Below are 15,763 nucleotides of genomic sequence, written 5' to 3'. Positions count from 1 at the left end.
GAGTCTCCTTGCTGAATAGGGAGACTTCCAGTTCTATCTTGCTAAGGATAAGATAAGCTAATCCTAATATGATAAGCTACTAACAAGATAAGCTAATCCTAATCTGATAAGCCACTAACAAGATAAGATAAGAGCAATAGAATAAGATAAGAACAAGCAAGATGATCTAATCTAATCTAGATAAGGTTGCTGTTGCCGAACTGGTAGGATGAGAATCATTGAATCACTGCTGCTACTGGCGGTGGGTCAGGTACCTGTTGCTGTCGGTGGCGACGATACGTCTTCCCGAGGAATGCGTCCATAACATACTATACATCAAATACTTCAATTTTATTTTATCTCAATATATACAACAAATCAAACAGTTAAATGACTAGGTCCAGGCTTTCCTTTTTGATTGGTTAGGCCTAGGCTTTCCTTAACAAACTCAAATAGTTAAATGACCAAGACAAGGATAAATTAATACCCAAGAACTACTTTTGCACAAGCTCTTTAATGCACCATTTCCTAATCTAGGTGAAACCAGAAATTAGGAGAAATATTAAATGATAGTTTTACTATAAACAATAATTATGGAAATCTCTATAAATATTAAGTTTAAATTACCGGAATATTTATTTTGATTTTTACCAAAATAAAAAAAAAGTCTAGAAGATTGAACATTTACTAACTCTGGGAACTGCTATAGGTGACTCATGGGACCCACATGAGAAAGTATTGAATTTGTTTCTCTTTTCTTCTTTTTTTTGTATCAACTCGTATATGTGTCATATCATGTTGTAATTCCTTATAGAGACAAGATAATTTTTGTGCTTTTTAGTAACTGCCCCCAAAAAGGCATTATCAATGTACGAGAGTAAAATACAATATTGGGTATGGTACTGTGGTACGAGAGTAAGGTTTTGGGATGACCTATGGTGTGAAGATGCTAGGTTGAAAGACCTATTTCCTGGACTTTTTTCACTTGGCGGTTAACAAGGAAGCTTTGGTGGCAGACAGTTTGTTGTTTCATAATGGGACAACAGTTTGGTCTCCTACTTTCAGGAGTGTTAAAGTTCGGCCTGCCCTAGAAGTTTGTTTGTCTGTTAGCAGTCAAGTAAAGCAAGCAAGCAAGAAGAAGGAAGAAAGAGGAAGAAAGAGAGAAAAGGTCTGGTTCGAAATTAGGAAAAAATCAAACCCTACTTTCGGCCAGACCTGTTATTATATTATTAATGTGATAGGAAAAGACATCAGTGCCCTTATTTAAGTAAGAGGCACTCGAACTAACATAATAAAACAACTCAGCAATCTCAACAGGTGCAAAGACCGAAATACCCCTTCACTAACACTCCCCCTCAAGCTAGTGAGTATTTATCATATAATCCCAGCTTGTTACATATGTAGTCCACTCTCCCCCGACTCAAACCTTTTGTAAACAGGTCTGCCCACTGGTTTCCCGTATTAACATATGCAGTCTCTATTACTCCATTCAGCACCTTCTCTCTCACAAAATGACAGCCAACCTCAATGTGCTTGGTTCTTTCGTGAAACACTGGATTAGAAGAGATATGAACTGCAGCCTGATTGTCACAATAGAGTTTCATTAGAGTACTAATGTCATACCCTATCTCCTGTAGAAGGTTCCTTAGCCACACTAATTCACAAGCAGTATGTGCCATAGCCCTATATTCTGCTTCTACACTGCTTCTTGCCACAACTGTTTGCTTCTTACTTTTCCACGTCACCAAGTTACCCCCCAGAAAAGTGCAATAGCTTGTGGTAGACCGCCTATCAGACATAGAACCGGCCCAGTCAGCATCGGTGTATCCTTATATTTCCAGTTTCCCGCCACTTTTGTATAGCAAACCATGGCCAGGAGCTCCTTTCAAATACCTCACAATCCTTAGCACTGCATTCCAATGAGGGACCAAAGGTTTCTGCATGAACTGACTCACCACACTAACCGCAAAAGAAATATCTGGCCGAGTAATGGTTAGATAGTTTAGTTTGACTACAAGTCGTCGGTATTTGCCAGGGTCTTCAAATACTTCACCCATATCACTGCTCAGCCTCGTATTTGTTTCCATAGGTGTCTCAGTTGGTTTCGTACCTAACAAACCTGTTTCTTCCAACAAATCAAGCACATATTTCCTCTGACACAGATTAATACAGTGCTTAGATCTTGCTACCTCTATGCCCAAGAAGTACTTCAATTTGCCAAGGTCCTTTGTCTGAAAGTGTTCCTGTAGAAAGGCCTTCAACCTGTCAATGCCCATTTTATCATTCCCAATAACAACGATATCATCTACATACACCACCAGTAGTATTTTTCCTGTTGGAGAGTCATGACTGAAGACAGAATGATCAACTTGGCACTGTTTCATACCAAACTTCTTGACCACCTCACCAACAAACCTTGGTGGTTGTTCCATGTAGACCTCCTCGAGCAAATCACCATGCAGAAATGCATTTTTGATATCCAGCTGATATAGGGGCCAATCATACATAGCTGTAAGAGAGATGATAACGCGAACTGACCCTATCTTAGCAACCGGGGAGAAAGTCTCTGTGTAGTCAATACCATAGGTTTGGGAGTACCCTTTTGCTACCAATCGCGCCTTCAGGTGCTCAACACGACCATCAGGCAAGTACTTAATGGTATAAACCCACTTACAACCGACAGCTTGTTTCCCAGGAGGAAGAGCGGTGAGGTCCCAAGTGTGATTATGATGGAGAGCAGAGAGCTTGTCTTTCATAGCACGACACCACTCTGGAGAAGTAAGGGCTTCCTGGACATTCTTAGGGACAACCACCGAGGATAACAAAGAGATGAACTGGCGATAGGAGGCGGAAAGGTGAGTAAGGGAAACATGATTGGAAATAGGATGAAGGGTACAAGTGCGTTTACCTTTTCGTAAGGCAATAGGAAGATCAAAGTCGGAGGTTGGTTGTAGTAGTGGCGGGTCTAGAGCTGGATCTGTTGACGGTGATGAAGCCGGAGGAGTCGCAGCCGGTACATGTGGGCGATGTGTATACACATGACGGATAGGTAGACGGTCAACGGAGGGTGGCACCGGTGGTAGGGACGTAGGCACGGCTGGAACAAGAGGAAGAGGATCAGCCATAGGAAGGGGAAGAGGAGGAGGTGATGTGGAGGAAGAAGCATCACCAGACCCCATGAAGAACAGAGTAGACTCAAAGAAGGTAACATCAACACATACCAAGGAACGACGAGAACTAGGATGGTAACACTTGTACCCTTTCTGAGTCTGGGAATAGCCAAGGAATATGCACTTAAGAGATCGTGCATCTAACTTGTCTTTCCCGGGACCCAGATTATGGACGAAGCAGACACACCCAAATACCAGAGGAGAAAGCGGAAACAAAGACATGGTGGGAAACAAGACATTAAATGGAGAACGACCATCAAGGATAGACGTGGGCATCCGATTAATTAAGAAGCAAGAGGTGAGCATTGCATCACTCCAAAAGGGTTTGGGAACATTCATGTGGTGCATGAGGGAGCATGCCGTTTCTAAAAGATGTTGGTTCTTTCTCTCAGCCACCCCATTTTGTTGTGGGGTGTAAGTACATGAAGTTTGGTGTATAATGCCATGTTGGTCCAAGTATTCTTGAAAAGATGAAGACAAATATTCATGGCCATTATCAGAACGGAAAATTTTAATGTGAACGCTGTTGAGCAGGAGACCAAGAAGAAAAGAAGGAGAAAAGAAGGAAGAAGAAGGAAAAGAGGAAGAAGAATAAGAGGCAACTGAGTTAAGGCCTCAACAAAGCTTAGCTTCAGTCGAGTGAAGCTTTCTATTTATACTGTTTTGGCCGTACATAACAATATGTCTACAGAATTACGAAAATACCCCTGCGGGTACTAAGCCTGTGTACAGTACATATACTACACTTGTTAACACTCCCCCTCAAGTTGGGGCATAGATATCAATCATGCCCAACTTGTCACAGACCTTGATGTCTGGAATAGTTTAGCCCTTTTGTAAATAAGTCTGCAAGTTGGTCTTCAGAGCTGATGTATGGAGTGCATACTTTGCCTATGATGATTTTCTCTCTGATAAAATGCTTGTCAACTTCAATGTGCTTTGTTCTATCATGTAGTACCGGGTTGGCAGCAATACTGATAGCTGCCTTGTTGTCACAAAGTAGAGTCATGGGTTTACCAACTGGAAAACCCAACTCTCCCAATAGATTCTTTATCCACATACCTTCGGCTACTCCGTGTGCCATTGCACGGTACTCAGCTTCAGCACTGGATCTAGCTACCACGGCTTGCTTCTTACTCCTCTAAGTAACAAGATTCCCTCCTACAAAGGTGCAATACCCACTAGTAGACCTTCTGTCACTTTGAGATCCAGCCCAATCCGCATCTGTGTAAATTTCAACCCTCAAGTGTCCATGTTTCTGGAATAATAAACCAGCACCCGGGAACTTCTTAAGATATCGTAGTACTCTCTCCGCTGCTTCAAGATGGGTGGACCTAGGTGCATGCATGAACTAACTGAGGACACCAACATCATATGCTATGTCTGGACGAGTCATAGAGAGGTACAACAATCTCCCTACAAGCCTCTGAAATTGCTTTACATCCTTAAGTGGTTCACCTTGACTGTCACTTAACTTATGGTTGGGATCAATGGGAGAGTCAGTTGGTTTAACCCCAATCTTTCCCGTGTCCTTGAGCAAATCTAGGACATATTTCCTTTGGGAGATGAAGATACCCCTTTTTGATCGGGCAACCTCAATCCCAAGGAAGTATTTGGCGGGTCCTAGATCTTTCACCTTGAACTGAGTGGCAAGGAAGCCCTTCAAACTTTGAATTTCATCCTTCTAGTCACCAGTAACAATTATGTCATCCACGTATACTATTAGGGCAGCCATTTTACCTTCTACTCTTTTTACAAACAGTGTGTGATCTGGCTGACATTGCTTGTATCCCCTCTCCTGAACTGCAGTATGAAATCTGCTGAACCAAGCCCTTGGTGATTGCTTCAACCCATATAAAGACTTCTTCAACTTACACACCTTTTGTTCACTTCCTTGAGCCAAAAAACCGGGGGGGTTGAACCATATAAACTTCCTCTTCAAGGTCACCATTCAAGAATGCATTCTTGATGTCAAGCTGATGTAGATCCCAATTCAGATTGGCAGCAAGAGAGAAAATGACTCTAATAGAGTTCATTTTGGCAACATGAGCAAAGGTTTCTGCATAATCAACTCTATATACTTGAGTGAAACCCTTTGCCACTAAACGAGCTTTATACCTCTCCATGGTTCCATCAGCCCCATGCTTAACAGTGAACACCCATTTACAACCAACTGGATCCTTTCCCTTAGGGAGATCAACAAGTTCCCATGTGCCATTCTTATGAAGAGCATCAATCTCTTCCTTCATGGCCTTCATTCATTCTGGAACTGAGAGAGCTTCTACCACATTCTTGGGAATAGGGATACTGTCAATGGAGGTAAGAAAAGCACGAAATGAAGGTGAGATGTTCTCATAGGAAACAAAGTTGGAAATGGGGTGTTTGGTGGTGCACGACCTAACCCCTTTCCTGTGGGCAATGGGAAGGTCAAGATCATTAGCAACAGGGAGGTTAGGAGTCAAGTTACCTGAGTGAGTATGATCTTCCCCCAAGGAATTTGATGGCATTTGAGGTACGGCTTCTGGATTCTCCTCAGCTCTTGAACCTAATTGGCCTTTACGACGACGAGAAAAAACACAGAAAGGTGGAGGATCAGAGGGAGAAAGGGGAGAAGGAGGAGTAGGGAGAGGAGGAAGTTGAACCAGTTTCTCCTCATACCTGCACTCCCCTTGAGGAGAAACTGGAAATAAGGGCTCATCCTCAAAGAAGGTAACATCCATGGAGACATAGAATTTCCGTGAAACATGATCAAAGCAACGATACCCTTTTTGAGAGAATGAGTAGCCAAGAAATATGCACGGGATAGCACGAGAGTCCAATTTTCCCCAGGTGGGGGAAAGGTTTTGGACAAAGCACCGACAACCAAAAACACGAGGAGGAATAAAAAGAAGAGGGGCCTTAGGAAAGAGAAGTTGATGTGGAACTTTGTACTCTAACCAACGAGAGGGCATTCGGTTAATGAGGTATGTAGAACAAAGGACGGCCTCGAGCCAAAAACGTTTGGGAACATTCATGTGGAGTAGTAAACCCCGTGCCACTTCAAGAAGGTGACGGTTCTTCCATTCAGCCACACCATTTTGTTGTGGCATGCGGGCACAAGAGCTCCGGTGAAGTGAGCCATGTGAAGCAAAGAACTCCGTGAGGTCGCTATGAAAAAACTCTTTTGCATTGTCTGATTGAAGTATTTGAATTTCGGTCTGAAATTGGGTGAAGACCATCCGCTAAAAATCTTGGATAATTTTTGGTACTTCCTCACGGGTTCGCATTGGATATACCCAAGTGTATTTGGAATAATCGTCAGTGAAGGTAATAAGTACTTGTAGCCACTCTCAAAAGGTAAAGTAACAGGGCCCCACACATCCAAATGCACAATGTGAAAAGGAAACTCAGATTTACTATTTCTTTGAGGAAATTGAGTTCTACAATGCTTGCTTAACTGACACGTTTGACAAGAAAAATTGGAAACAGACACGGACTTACACAGTTCTGGGAAAACAACTTTCAATGACTCAAAAGACAAGTGACCCAAGCGACAATGCCATAAATACATTTTACTCTTTCTGAATTGACTCATAGACTTTGTAACAAGAAGGCCAGCCGTATTCTCCAGCATATAGAGTCCATCAACCATACGACCCCTACCAATTGTCCTCCTCGTGGCCAGATCCTGAATCACACAATAGGAAGGGAAAAAAGTCACAGAGCAGTTTAAGGAATTTGTAACACTACTGACTGAAAACAAATTCATAGGAAATTTTGGAACATGAAGAACATTAGAAAGAGTAAGGCTAAGGGGAAGAGAGAGAGTTCCTTGACCAGGTATGGGAGATTATGATCCATCAGCTAGTCTTACTTTATCTCTTCCGGAAAGAGGGTGATAAGTTTGGAAGAAAGAGGACATACCAGTCATGTGTTTTGACACTCCAGAATCAATGATCCATGGAGAGTCAAGGTCGTGAGAAGCAACATGGAAAGCTGTGGCAGGATTACCTGATGTGGATGCAAAAGAGGTGGTGGGAGGAGCATCCATCTGGCGAATTGTTCTACCATAAAGCTCCAAATGGTCACGGAAGGAGTTGACAATAGCCTCCCTTGGGTCGGATCCAGAGTAGTTATGTTGGCCATGTGGTGGTTGAGTCATAGTGGAGGTGGAGGGCTGATTCTCCCGAGTAACCATATTGGCCATGTGGTGTTTCTTGGTACCTTGTTGCCCGGGTCTTCTAATACCATATGAGCCTTGCTTCTTAGGTAAATCCTGAGCCCATTTCGGTTTCCCATGGAGATCCCAACAAGTATCTTTGGTGTGTCGGGGCTTCTGACAATTAGTGCACCACAATTTTTCCTTATCTTGTGCTTTCTTCTGGAGATCCCCTCTCTTGAAAGAAGGTCCATCATTAGTAGAGGGACCCCCCTTTGCCGCCAACACAATTGCATCCCCTCTGGTGCTGTTCATCAAGTTCCTTCTGCTCTCTTCAGACTGGACAAGTGCATAGACCTCTTGAATTGAAGGAAGATCCTTAGAACTTAGAATTTGTACTCTTATGGGTTCATAGATAGGATTGAGACCATGTAAAAAGGCAAACACCCTTTGCTGTGAGACAAGTTTCTTATACAATTTTGCATCTTCCTCACACTTCCACTCAATATTCTGGTAATGGTCCAGCTCCTTCTTGTCAGGTCAGAGTAATAAACTGATAAACTCCTCTCCCCCTGTTTACAAGTAGATGAGGCTGCTTGCAGTTGATAAATTTTGGCATAGTGTCGAAGTTCAGAATATGTGGAGTTTGCCTGATCCCATATCTCATTTGCAGTTTCAGCCCACATGAAGTTCTTCCTTATTTGCGGTTGCATGGAGATCAAAAGCCATGACATAACCATACTATTCTCCTGATCCCATTTATCATGTTCTGCATTTCCAGAAGGTGGTTCTTTGATTCCTCCATTTATGTAGCCTACTTTTCCCCTTGCAGTTATGTATAATTTGATCCCCCTTGACCACTCTAGGTAGTTTAACCCGTCAAGAGGAACAACAGCCATAGGGAAGGATAGATCACTGTTCCCACTCATTCCATTCAGCATTGTGGAGATTTCGGATGTAGCTGAATCTTCACTACTCATGATTCTCAGTTTAGAAATACACAAAACCATAGCACAGTCTTACAGAGCTGCAACAGTCCACAACTAGACACTTGCTGATTTTCGGCCTCACAGAGAACCAAGCACAAACACTGCAACTGCAGTACTAGGGTTTATCACCTACACTGTGTAGGAGTCCACAGAACAATATACGAACTGCACATGCAGTGTAACCAGGTTTGAATGACCTACAGTTCACAACTTTGATACAGCTTCTCAGCCCCCCAAAAAAAAAACACAGTAGGAGCAGCAGTACAAGTGGTGATTCACCACACCTAATCGGTTGATATCCACTTTCCAGGGCAGCCGAACAGTCACTCAAGTTCTAGGGTTCATCAACACCCCCTTAGAGAGCAGACTAGGGCAACATACAATCGGAGGAAGGGAAACAGTCCCTACTCAGATTCTGGAACATTAACAGTCGTGCAAGAAGCCACAAACAGGGAGAAAAAAAAATTTCAGTACCAGCAATAGGCAGTACAATCATGAACTCGAACTTCCCTTCAGGTCAGAGCCTTCCTTCGAACATCTGGGATGGATTTCTATAGTCCTCTTAGCCGAAGCAACCCAGTTACCAGCAAAAATACATGTAGCCGAACCCTTTTTCTGTGCTAGGAAGTTGAACAGTCAGCATACTTGTAACAGAGCCCTACTCGGCAGTGGAGACTAACCACAACACTAGAAAAGCTTCCTCTTCCTTGTCTTCAAGCATCAGTACTATAGCTCCTTCGCAGCAGTAGAGAGAGACCTCAGCTAGTTGTTTTCTAGGCCTGGACGAACTTGCTCTGATACCCCTGAGTAAGAGACCAAGAAGAAGAAGAAAAGGAGAAAAGAAGAAGGAAGAAGAAGGAAAAGAGGAAGAAGAATAAGTGGCAACTGAGTTAAGGCCTCAACAAAACTTAGCTTCAGTCGAGTGAAGCTTTCTATTTATACTGTTCTGGCCGTACATAACAATATGTCTACAGAATTACGAAAATACCCCTGCGGGTACTAAGCCTGTGTACAGTACATATAATACACCTATTAACAAACGCCAAACTGATTGCAAATCTCAGCATAAAATTTCTGGAAGATGGTAAATAATTCACTTCTTTCCTTCATTAAATAGAGCCACATCATCCTTGAAAAATCATCAACAAAAATAACAAAATATCTGTACCCATTATATGACATCACTTTTGGACCCCAAACATCTGAGTGAATTAAAGAAAAAGGACTCAATGCACGATTATCAACCCTAGAGCTAAAGGGAACACGATGGTGTTTCCCAAATTGACACGACTCACAATCTAGAACAGAAAGTTGACTCAACGAAGGGACCAAAGACTTTAACACTTGCAGCGAAGGATGACCAAATCTACAATACCACTGGAGAGGAGAGATAGATGACTGAAGGGCTGTTGACATTTTTCCACCACCATCAAGATAATACAGTCCATCGGCTTCATGCCCTCCACCAATCTTCATCCCCGTCTTGAGATCCTAAAAAACACACATAGAGGGGTAAAATGTAATGGAGCAATTAAGTGACTTGGTCAGTTTACTAACAGACATAAGATTAAATGGAAGCTTAGGTACATACAAAACTGAGGATGGGGATACAGGGTCCAGGTCAACATTACCAACACCACAAATAGATGATGTGGAGCCATTAGCAAGTGTAACAGATTGTGATGTTGAGCAATGAGTGAGAGAAGAAAACACACCTGAAGTTCCAGTCATGTGATCGGAGGCTCCAGAGTCAATAATCCAGGGGTTGGGTGTGGATGCCAAACAAGCCATACCTGAGTGTGCAAAAGTAGTTGTGTTCTGCTGCGACATGGATTGAACAAACCTTTCATACTCATCACAAGGAACACTCACCATCTCCTTGCCTGGACCATCTGAAGAGGTAGGAGGCATCTGATCAGTTGAACGGTTCTCCTGTCTAAAACTGGAACTGGTGTCACTAGTCATGGCATGATTGGCCCAGGTCGAGGGTGGACCATGCAAGTCATAGCAGTAATTAATAGTATGTCCATCCAAACCACAATGAGTACACCTCCGTGGACCCGAGCCACGTTCTCTACCACGAGCTCCCCCTGAATCTCTGCCTCCAGTACGACCACCACCACGGGTATGTGTAGATCCACCACTACCACTTCGGCCATATACTGAGCCACTACTACCACCACGGCTAGACTGGGCTCCTCGAGCTCCACTTCTAACACCTCGACCTCTCGACACTGCAAATGCTGATCTATCTGAGACATTAGGGTTTTCCATAGATCCAATGGAAGTCCTCCGAAGTCGAGCAAACACCTCCTCTAAGGATGGAAGGGCTGATCCTCCTAGTATCTGGGCTCGTACTGGTTCATACTTGGATTTCAGCCCCACCAGAAACCGAGTCACATCAAGTTGCTCCCTCTATTGTTGTTGAATCTTGACATCAGGAGTGAGAGGGTGATAGACATTCAACTCATTACGGATGTTTCTCATACTGGCATAGTACTCCTCAAGACTCTGATTGCCCTGTTGCAGATTGAAGTATTCCTGATACAGTTGATATACCCTGGTTGTATTGTCCTGACCAGAATACAATTTCTTAGCATGATCCCACACCTCTTTAGCCGTGTCAAGAAACATGAAGTTCACACTAATTCTGGGTTCCATATTGTTCCATAACCATGTGATGATTTGTGCATCTTCTTGTTCCCAGTCTTCGTATTCATGAGAAGTAGTGGAGGGTTTCTCCTCTCTTATGTGCTTCACCTTCTTCTTTGCCTTCAGAAAAACCTCTACAGACTTAGCCCAAGGGACATAATTCTCCCCATTCAGTTTAATGGAGGTCATTTGGACATTCAGGTAGTCCGTAGATATCATCACATTAGGTTTACTATCACTGTTATCTCCCATTGCTGAATTCTTTTATCACCGAATTCTGCACACTACACACTGCACACTGTACACGGACACTTCACCGAATTCTGCACACTGATTTCAGCAATAATAAGTGCTGAAAGTTGCACTTGCAACACCACAGATCCTACTCTACAGCTACCTGAAGTTTCACCACTATGTGAACACCACTGCCCTTCGAATCACACACAAACCAGCATAAACCCTAGCACACTACAACCTGAAACCCCTCCATACGATCTGTACCATACCTCTTATGTGCTTCATAACAGAAATTATGCATAAAAGAAACTCCTTACCTCATCGCCTGAAGGACAACAACACGAAGAAAGAAAACACCCACTGCACCACATGTACCAGCCCTACATTAATTAGGGGAGGACTGATAAAACACAGCAACCGACCACACACGACACAACCGAAGGCATAGACACCTCCAAGGGAAGAGGGCGATCACTCCTTTTCAGCCCTTTTTCCAATCTCCAATTGACAGCTGAGAAATCAAAGAAAAACCTAGGTCAAATGCATAGAAGACAGAATTCTAGGCAAGTCCGATTTGTTTAATTTGGCTCTGATACCATGTTAAAGTTCGGCCTGCCCTAGAAGTCTGTTTGTCTGTTAGCAGTCAAGTAAAGCAAGCAAGCAAGAAGAAGGAAGAAAGAGGAAGAAAGAGAGAAAAGGTCTGGTTCGAAATTAGGAAAAAATCAAACCCTACTTTCGGCCAGACCTGTTATTATATTATTAATGTGATAGGAAAAGACATCAGTGCCCTTATTTAAGTAAGAGGCACTCGAACTAACATAATAAAACAACTCAGCAATCTCAACAGGTACAAAGACCGAAATACCCCTTCACTAACAAGGAGAAACTTAAACGATTGGGAGGTAGAGCAATTGGCTGATATAATACATAAACTAGGGGTGATCATGGAAAACCGAAAAACCGAACCAAACCGATGAGACCGAACTGAAAATTCCAGTTAACTGAATCGATTAGTTTGGTATTTTTGAAACACCGAAGGTACTGGTTCGGTTCTCGGTTAACCAATATAAAAAACCGGCAGTTAATCGAACCGACCAGTATATATATATTTATGTATATTATATATATTTTTTATTATCTCTATATTATAAATGAATATTTATGCATTATATATAGATATATAAATTTATAATATATAGTGTATTATTTATTTTTTATAATATAGTATTTTATATGTATTTCTAGTTTTTTATTATATATTTATAATATATATTATAAAGATCAAAAAACCAAAAAACCGATGGTTAACTGAACCGATTGGCTTTGGTTTGGTTTTGGTTACTGGTTTTCCAAAAACCGGTACTACCATTTCTGTTTGGAAAATAGGCCCATGGTTCGGTTAACTGAACTGTGAGCACCGCACCCCTAACATAAACTGTACAGTTTTATACCAAACAGATTGGGGGAAGTTGATAAAAGAGTGTGGGGGTGGGGCAAGGATGGCTGTTTTTCAGTTAAATCTTTTTATAGTAAGCTGGTGGAGAGAGGGATGGGCAATTTCCCTTGGAAGAGCGTTTGGTGCACAGTTGCTTTGAAGAAGGTTGCATTTCTTATGTGGACAGCGTCTCTCAACAAATGTCTGACTACAGATAACCTACTGAAAAGGGGGGTTCTAATTGATAACTCTAACTGCGTTTTCTGTAGTGAGGAAGTGGAATCTGTTGACCACTTATTTTTGCATTGCTAGTTTGCAGATGGGTGTGGTCCAAAGTGTTCGACTTTTTTGGGCTACACTTTTGTTTTCCAAAATCTGTGCTAGAGCTGTTAACAAGTTGGCAGTTGAAGGGCCTGAATAAAAAGGGGAGTAGTTTGGAAAGTGATTCCTTTGGCATTATTTTGGACTGTGTGGTTGGAAAGAAACAGCAGAATTTTTGAAGCGGTGGAGAATTCAGAAGATTTAATTGTAAAGGAATTCTGGGTAGAATTCACTCTTGGGTTGCAATGGACAGAAATTTTACAGATGTTCCTTATAGCTCTTTTTTGAGTTTCACTTTGTTATTTTTGTAATGTCTGAACATCACTTTTTGTACAGATGTTTTTCTTTTTTTTTTTTTTTTTTTTTTGTGTTCACAGTTTCTGGTTGTGTAGAGTAGCAGTGTTTTTTCTTTAATACAATACGTTACCTTTTCTCAAAAAATAAAAAGCATTATCAATGTAAAGATTGTGCACATTCTTTTGGTTGCTTATGTTAAATAAGGCCATTGCCCATTGCCCATTTACCCAATGCTGCTCCAGGATATCCTGTGTCTTGGGAAGGGTGGACTGGTTACATACCTAACCTCTAGCATTTCTAATGTGTGAAATGGTTGTTCTCAGACTCTACTCTCTGTTCTCATGTGTCAACATGAGGTTTTACCATGAAACCAAGCAATGGCCCCTTGGTTGCTAATGCTTTACAGAATATTTCTACTGGACAAATGTGTATTAGCATTCCTTTCTTCAACCAGAAAACATGCTCATAACTTTTTTGATTTGGGCTGTTTCCTCAATATTTTTTAATGCATTTCCAAATCTTTTTAACAAAGGTAGCACATTTTGTGATACATTTAAACTTTGTTTTCTTTTTCTTTTCTTTTATGTCATATGTAATTTGGACACTTTAGCATGGCACCACATGCACAAAATTTGATTAAGTGTGACTGCTGTAATAAGCCATTTCTATGTAAACTGGATATTTTTCTTCTGTTTTTCTTTTCCAATGTATACACTCTTCATGCATCGACAACTTAATTCTTCAGCTGCCAATATGTTTTAATACTTGTACATATAATGTCAATGCCTATGTGCCTAGATGATGCCTAATTGACTTGAAAACTATTTTATTGATTTTTAAAGTCTTAGGTTGGGATACCTAGTTTCACTATGATTATAAAAAGGCCATTACCCAATGTTGGTCCTAGCTTTCTGGGGTCTTGGGAGGGGTGGTGGACTGGATTTGGCCCTGATTTTTGTTTTAGATCTTTTCCATTACACCAAGCAATGACTCCTAGTTTCACTATGCTTGTATCCTCATAAAACTGAGCTCCAAGTATTCTTTTTTCTTGTCAAATTTTGGATTTTAATAGAACTGCTCCATTTTTGGTTAGTGCCTTGCCTTTTGTCTATGCCACCTACAAAGTCTATACATGTTGCAAAATGCTTGTGTAAGAGTATCTGGCTTATATTTGTTTATCATTTTTTATTCTCGTGAAAAGTCAGTCTTCCAAGCTGTGGAATAGATTGGAGTTCAATACATTGTACTCTACATTTATCCAAAAGATGAACAATTTGGTTTGATACTTCTAGGTGGCTTATTTGGTAGGAAGACTAACAGGGTTGAGACTTTAGCGCAGTTAAAATATTTAGATTTTGCATGCATTGTCTAATTAGATTAATAACCCTTTAACAACTTCCAGCAAAGGTCCATGAATCTTTACAAACAAATCACAAATTGCAAAGAAGACAAACATGCACCAGCCTGGGAAACACCTTGACGACCATAGACAATGTCCTCAGCATCAGTTTATATTACATCATACACCAAGAAATGTTGTGTGCATTACAAAAACTATGAAGTTCATATGATTCTATGATGTTTTAATAAGATTTTAAACATATATGTATATTAGTAATATGCATGGTATGGATATTTCAATGATTTCACTTTTGCTTGCAATTACAAGGTCTTGTGTGCAAATCTGGCTTGTCCAATTAGTGCAGTAAATTGGGAGTGTTGTCAAGAGGGTACGGAATCAGTATTTTAAATATCCTAACTGAAAGTTGAGTGGATTAGTTCAACTTGGTCTAGATTCAGGGATGAACTGATTGACCTGGTTATGGATTCTGATGAAAGAAAATTTATAGATGTTAAGACTTCAAATTTTTGGTCTTTTTAAGCCAGTTAATGCAGTTTGACTGGGTAGACAGTTTGATTGGCTGGTCTTAGTGGGTTTTGAGGTTTGTGGTCATAACAACTTTTTCAGAGGCCTTCTTTTGTCATCTTGCATGAGGATATTAGAGGATGTTCCTTTTGATTCAATAACTCAGAAACTTCTATTACACAATAGAAAAATGTCTTCTTGTTCTCTTTATGGACCTTTAGGCTGCATTTGGTAAGATTGCAAATGTAAATATCTACGGTTCATCAAAATGCAAGGTTGGTTTAGTTTGAGTAAAAAGTTTTAATTGGAGGCAAACTTTGCTCTTATTTTAGATGCAAATATGTTAGAAAAAATAAATTTGCTGTCATTTCCAGTGCAAAAACATGTTCTTAGCAAATGCCTGCAAAACTGGACTGGAGTATAACTTTGTTTGGGTTCAGCATTTGCACTCTTACCAAATGCAGCCTTAGTTACCATTTCAGTTCAAACATGCTTACAACTTCAGTGTTCATCCTTATCACCTAACATTTATTTCAGTGTTTCAAAAGGTGTGAGAGGTGTAAGTGAGGTGCCCCTCAAATGCCCTAAGGTGTTTGCCAGAGGCGTTGATACATCTGAGGCATATGCCTCAGGTGCAAGAGGTGTGCGCCTCATATGCCTTTTTTATGAGGCATGCTA

At 41.2% G+C, this 15,763-nt stretch overlaps 1 protein-coding gene across 4 annotated transcripts in view; it reads left to right on the top strand.

The window, feature by feature from the left end:
* Positions 1 to 15,763, top strand: part of LOC104594201 (putative WRKY transcription factor 20) — a 41,636-nt gene that overhangs the window by 24,052 nt on the left and 1,821 nt on the right. The gene's annotated exons all lie outside the window — the stretch shown is intronic.

The sequence above is a fragment of the Nelumbo nucifera genome, chromosome 1, assembly GCF_055504915.1.
Source record: "Nelumbo nucifera cultivar China Antique chromosome 1, China Antique-T2T, whole genome shotgun sequence".
Taxonomy (NCBI): domain Eukaryota; kingdom Viridiplantae; phylum Streptophyta; class Magnoliopsida; order Proteales; family Nelumbonaceae; genus Nelumbo; species Nelumbo nucifera.
The sequence above is the reverse complement of the archived record's forward strand: the minus strand, read 5'-3'. Positions and strand labels throughout refer to the sequence as shown.